This window comes from Pongo pygmaeus, chromosome 20 (genome assembly GCF_028885625.2).
Source record: "Pongo pygmaeus isolate AG05252 chromosome 20, NHGRI_mPonPyg2-v2.0_pri, whole genome shotgun sequence".
NCBI classification, from domain to species: Eukaryota; Metazoa; Chordata; class Mammalia; order Primates; family Hominidae; genus Pongo; species Pongo pygmaeus.
In genome coordinates, this window is record NC_072393.2 from 56170021 (window position 1) to 56176152 (window position 6132).

Sequence of the window (6132 nt, forward strand, 5' to 3'; positions counted from 1 at the left end):
GGCTCAAGCCATCCTCTCACCTCAGTCTCCCAAGTATCTGGGACTACAGGCATGTGCCACCATGCTTGGTTTTTTTTTTTTTTTTTTTTACTTTTTGTAGAGATGGGGTCTTGCTATGTCGCCCTGGTCTTGAACTCCTAAGCTCAAGCTCAATCTTCCTGCCTTGGCCTCCCAAAGTGCTGGGATTATAGGTGTGGGCCACCATGCCTGGTCTAGATTTCTTATGTGAACAAAGGGTTTGTTTAGAAATCGGTGATGGTTTTATTTATTTATTTTGAGACAGAGTTTCACTCTGTCACCCAGGCTGGAGTGCAGTGGCACGATCTTGGCTCACTGCAACCTCCGTTGCAGTTCCTAGGTTCAAGCAGTTTTCTGTTTCCTAGGTTCAAGCGATTTTCCTGTCAGTGTCCTGTGTAGCTGGGACTACAGGTATGCACTACCACACCCAGCTAATTTTCTTTTTTTTTTTGAGATAGACTTTTGCTCTTGTTGCCCAGGCTGGAGTGTAGTGGTGCAATCTTGGCTCACTGCAACCTCTGCCTCCCAGGTTCAAGCAATTCTCCTGCCTCAGCATACTGAGTAGCTGGGACTACAGGTAGGTGCCACCACACCTGGCTAATTTTTATATTTTTAGTAGAGATGGGGTTTCACCATGTTGGCCAGGCTGGTCTCGAACTCCTGACCTCAAGTGATCCACCTGCCTCAGCCTCCCAAAGTGCTGGAATTATAGGCATGAGCCTCCACACCTGGCAGAAATCTGTGATGGTTTTACATGGCTTCATGTTAAGTAGAATTTCCCCAGATGCTGGCTGCCCTCCAATAAAGGTGCCTCCAGGATGCAGCAAGTGCCTAACCAGGTAATCCCTGCCATACCCATGACAACATTCCTTCTGGGAGTAAAGCTGGCCAGCAGCAACCCAGAGGAGACAAGCAGGAGCCAGCTGCTGGCGGGAAAAAGATCTTGAGAGGCTGTGCCCAAGGGATAATACCTTTATGAGGTCACGGTCTGGTCCTTGGATTTACTGGGTTGGAAACTCCATCTTGACAGCGACCTGTAAGTGAACAAAAGTGGAGAGGCTGACTCATGCTTTCACATAGAAATGAAAGATAATGGCTAATGTTTACTGAGCACTGGCCATGTCACCAGCATGTGCCAAATCCATTCGTTTATTCATTCACTCTATAACTATTCACCGAGTTTCCTGTTCATGCCACCACTGGGGAAACAGCAACAAAGGAAACAACACAGCCCCTGTCTTCAGGATGCGCACGTTCTGGTGGGGGAAGAGACACTAACAAACAAATGAGCAAGGAACCGCTGAACAGGTCAGATGGAGAAAGGGCTATGGAGGACAATAAAGTACCATAGAAGAAAACAGGATGCCACAGAGGTTGGTGGGTCAGTATTCACACAGAGTGGCCAAGGAGGGCCTCGCCCAGAGGGAGGCATCTGAGCAAACACCCAAAGGAAACCAGGGAGCGAGCTGTCAATATCTGGGAAGGAGTCCTCAGGCAAACAACTTTCTATGCATTATCCTGTTTAGTCTATACAACAGCCCAGGATGCAGGTTCCAGGATTATCATCACTTCGTAGGAGAGTGTGGCATTTGTATTTTCCAAAGCAGGTCACATGAATATTTCTGGTCCGGTGTGCTCTTTGGAACCTTGTAACCCCTCCTCCCAGGGGTCAGGGTCTCTGTTCCTCCCCCTTTGGATCTGGGCAGAGCTGTGACTGCTCCTACCAATAGAGGACTGGCAGCAGTAAGGCCATGAGACTTCCCAGGCTGGGTCATAAAAAACAACTTGCACCTGGCTGGCTCGCTCAGGATGCTCACCCATGGAAGCCAGTTTCCACGGCATGAGGCAGTCTAAAGTAGCCCAGGCAGAGAAACCACATGGAGAGGCTCAGGTGGAGAGGAACTGAGGCCTCTGGCCAACAGCCAGCATCAGCTGCTGGGTGAGTGGGCAAGTCCTCAGACCACTTAAACCCCAGCCTTCAAGTCTTCCTGCTAAGGCACAGGCACTTGGGAGCAGAAACAGGCCACCCTACTGTGCTCACTCTGAATTCCTGGCCCATAGGATCCATGGGCACAAGAAATGGCAGTTCTACACCAGCGAATTGTGGGACGATTTGTTCTCTAGACATAGTAACCGGAACAGGGAGTCCCTGCTGCACAGAGAGGTCAAGTCACTCACTTAAGACGGTTCTCATTTCATGACAGTTCAGTATGCGCAGACCACTGTGCTAAGTTCTCGGCAGGTATTAAACCTTCCCAATCACCCTTTTCAAGGTTAGAATGATTTCCCCTTTGGGAAGATGAGAATCAGAGGCTCAGAGAGAAAATGACTTGCCCAGGGCCACATAGCTCTTAAGCGGCAAGCCAGACACATGATTTTGTTTAATCTTTCCCTCCACTCTATGAGGTAGGGATGATCATCCCATCTTTGAAACCTACAAAATGATGCTCAAAGGGTGACAATTCTCCTTCCCCCAGACCTGACTCTACTCACCTAGAAAACAGTGGAGACACAGCTGAAATCCAGAACCCAAAAGCCCATGTTCTTCACCTGGTGCCGATTTATACAACGAAAATGCAAAACCGGACTGGGTTCTTCGGGCAGCAGGTCAGAACATTCTTGCAGATTTAAATCTGGAAGCTGATGTTGGGTGTGGAACCAGGGCAAGAGAGTCTTTTAACCATGTGCCACCCCCGGTTCTGACACCGTCACCAGCCTGGTCTAGGCCACCATCTCTCCCTTGTGCTATACTGCAGCAGCCTCCTAACTAGACTTTCGGCTTCTACGCTTGTCCCAACCCAGTAGCTAGAGGGATCCATTTAAAATCTAAGTCAGACCCTGTCCCTGTCCCTGCCCTGGCATATATGGTGGGTCGGACACGGTGGCTCACGCCTGTGATCCCAGCACTTTGGGAGGCCGAGGTGGGTGGAACACATGAGGTCAGGAGTTCCAGACCAGCCTGGACAACATGGTGAAACCCCGTCTCTACTAAAAAAGTACCAAAAAAAAAAAAAAAAAAAAAAAAGTCAGCCGGGCGTGGTGGCGGGCGCTTGTAATCCCAGCTACTTGGGGAGGCTGAGGCACAAGAGTCGCTTGAACCTGGGAGGCGGAGGTTGCAATGAGCCAAGATTGCACCGCTGCACTCCAGCCTGGGCGACAGAGCGAGACTCAGTCTCATAAATAAACAAATAAATAAATAAAACGTAAGTCAGACCCTGTCCCTCCTCTACTCAAAACCGTATGGTGGATTTCATTTTAGACAGAATAAATGCCAAAATTCCTACCATGGCCCAGGAGCTCGTGTGATCTGCCACTTCCCTGTTCCCTTCTGACCTCTCCCACCGTCTCCTCTTGCTCGCCCTGAGTCAGCCACGCCGGCTTGGGTGCTTTTCCCCAATTGTGACAAGAACGTTTCTTCCCCAAGACCCTTGTACCTGCTCTCCCATCTGCCTGGAACGCTGTCCCTCCAAGAGTGCACACAGTTCACTTCCTCATCACATTCTTTAGCTCTCTGTTCAAATGTTCAAATGTCACCTTCTCAGAGACCTTCTTGGACACGATTTTACTGTGTTTTTTCTTTTTTTTTGAGATGGAGTTTCGCTCTTTTCGCCCAGGCTGGAGTGCAATGGCGCGATCTCGGCTCACTGCAACCTCCGCCTCCCGAGTTCAAGTGATTCTGCTGCCTCAGCCTCCCATGTAGCTGGGATTACAGGTGCGTGTCACCATGCCTGGCTAACTTTATATTTTTAGTAGAGATGGGGTTTCACCATGTTGGCCAGGCTGGTCTTGAACTCCTGACCTCAGGTGATCCCCCTCAGCCTCCCAAAGTCCTGCGATTACAGGCTCGAGCCACTGTGCCTGGCCCTGGACACCATTTTACTAATAGCATGTTTTATCCTCCTTACCTTGCTTTATTTTTCTTCACAGTGCTTGTCACTACCTGACATACTCTGACTTACCAGAATGTAAGCTTCGTGATGGCGGGGACTTTTCCCTGCCTTGTTTGCCACAGTGTGCCCAGAGCCTCAAACAGGCCTGGCACAGAGCAAATGCTGGGTCTACGTTTGCTGAGTGAATAAATCATTGTCTCCTTTGCAAAAGAAAACGTGCCAAGAAGGCAGTGGGGGGCGGCGGGGGGGGTCCCCAGCTGTATCAGCACACATTCATCTCTCAGGCAAGTCTAGACATCCAGCCAGAGACTCAAAGCTCCAGGGCCGGAATTATCTAGCTGGATGGTCCTTAAAAAAGACCTGCCACTTAGAAGCAGATCAGTACAGGGGTTAAGAGGATAAACTTGGGACATAATCTGCCTCGGTTTGGATCTTGCTTCTGCCATGTATCGCATGATGGTGGGCAAAAAAAAATAATTTTTTTTTCCCTTTGGGACAGAGTTTTGCTATGTCACCCAGGTTGGAGAGCAGTGGCACGACCTCAGCTCACTTGCAACCTCCACTTCCTGGGTTCAAGCGATTCTCCCTGCCTCAACCTCCCGAGTAGCTGGGATTACAGGTGCATGCCACCATGCCTGGCTAATTTTTTTATTTTTAGTAGAGATGGGGTTTCACCATGTTGGCCAGGCTGGTCTCGAACTCCTGACCCCAGGTGATCCACCCGCCTCGGTCTCCTAAAGTGCTGGGACTACAAGCGGGAGCCACCGTGCCCAGCCACATTTTTTGGATTTTAGAACCTATTACATATTACAACACCGGCGAGATCCAGGGGCAACTCTCCATAAGCAAGTAGATGATTTGCACAACAAAATCTTTAAAACTTCTAAATAGTCACACATCAGTTCAGAGTGGGTATCGCCAGCAGACAAGTTCAAAGCCAGGTGAGGTTGGCCTACCAAGTAAGTTGCAAAACAGAGAAAAAGACCTTTTAGTTTTTAGGACGTTTTGGATTTTAAAGTTATAGATAAGGGATTGCAGACCTGTAAATATTCTTTAACATTTCTTTTTTAGTGTCTGGCATCCCCAACCACCCTGAGAATGTGAATTAGGTGGGCAGGATTTTTGTTTTAGACACTGCTATAATAACCTGGGCTTGAACAGTGCCTATTAGACTAGCACCGTTCAAGCCCAGGTTATAGTAGTGTAATATCGGTTGCACGGAGCCTTCCATATAGTAAACGCTCAATAAAAGTGGATGTGCTGAAGTCACCTACGCAATGGCCAGGTCAGGACTTGAAACCCTAAGACTCCAACCCTCAGGCCAGTCTTTATCTTAATTTATTTGACGTATTCAACAAATGTTCAGGGAACAGCTGCTATGTGTCAACTACTGTATAGTGTTCCTCCTACAAAGTTCAGGAAACAGCACAGCAAAAAGGCTAAAAGTCAGACCCCACCCCAGCGCAGGTGGGGCGATTGCCTAGGCGACAGAGCCTCCCTTCGGCCGCACCTCCATAGAAACCACGGGATGACTTAGACGTCAAGTTTCACAGCGGAGGAGCTGTCAAACTTCCCACAAGTTCCGCCCATCTCCGCCTTGGCCATGCCCAACACGGAGCCCAAGGTGGCTTGGGAAGCTCAAGAGGAAGCCAGTGAACCCCGCGACCCGGAGCCGCTCTCATTCCGGACCCCGACCGCAGGGGCCTCCGCCTCCCACAAAGGGTCGTGCTGACGTCACGGACACCCCAGCCGAACTGAGGCTAGGGGATCGGGGGACGTCCCCTCGTTCCGCCTCGCTTCCCCTCACCTCTGTACTTGGGGACTGGTGTGGGATTCTGGGCTTCTGCAGCCTGACCCTCGGATCCCCCGCAGTTACCTGGACTCACCTTCTCAGCTGCCCAGCGAAAACTTCCGCCCGCTGGGCGGAGAGCGCTGCGCGCGCATCCTGAGTCTGAGGCGCCCGCGCAGGCGCCGCTGACCTTCCGACAGCCCCTGGGCTTCGCCTACCTGGGAACTCCGTTTCCCAGATGCCTCCGCGGCAGGCCCGCCCTCTGATTCCAGACGGAATGGGAATTATTCCCTCATTGCTCATCCACCTCCCCTCCGTTCTAGTCTCTTTGGAACGCCTTCTGGTTCTATTGCGCATGTGTCAGTGTGAGACCAATCGGAATGCACCGTGAGGCACCTCTCCACCAATCAGAGGTCACATTACCACTTCTCCCTC

The 6132-nt window shown here is 50.5% G+C and overlaps 1 protein-coding gene across 7 annotated transcripts in view; it reads right to left on the reverse strand.

The window, feature by feature from the left end:
• VRK3 (VRK serine/threonine kinase 3) overlaps window positions 1-6132 on the reverse strand; it is a 49568-nt gene that overhangs the window by 43133 nt on the left and 303 nt on the right. For 2 of the 7 annotated variants that reach the window (XM_054464858.2, XM_063657744.1), the window contains exons 1-2: window positions 5716-5961; window positions 990-1052 (exon numbers count right to left, since the gene is read on the reverse strand). The gene's annotated coding sequence lies outside the window, so the exon portion shown is untranslated. Of the gene's footprint in view, window positions 1-989; window positions 1053-5715; window positions 6019-6132 lie in introns of those variants that run through there. The other 5 variants (XM_054464862.2, XM_054464864.2, XM_054464857.2 and 2 more) reach the window with 4 other exon arrangements.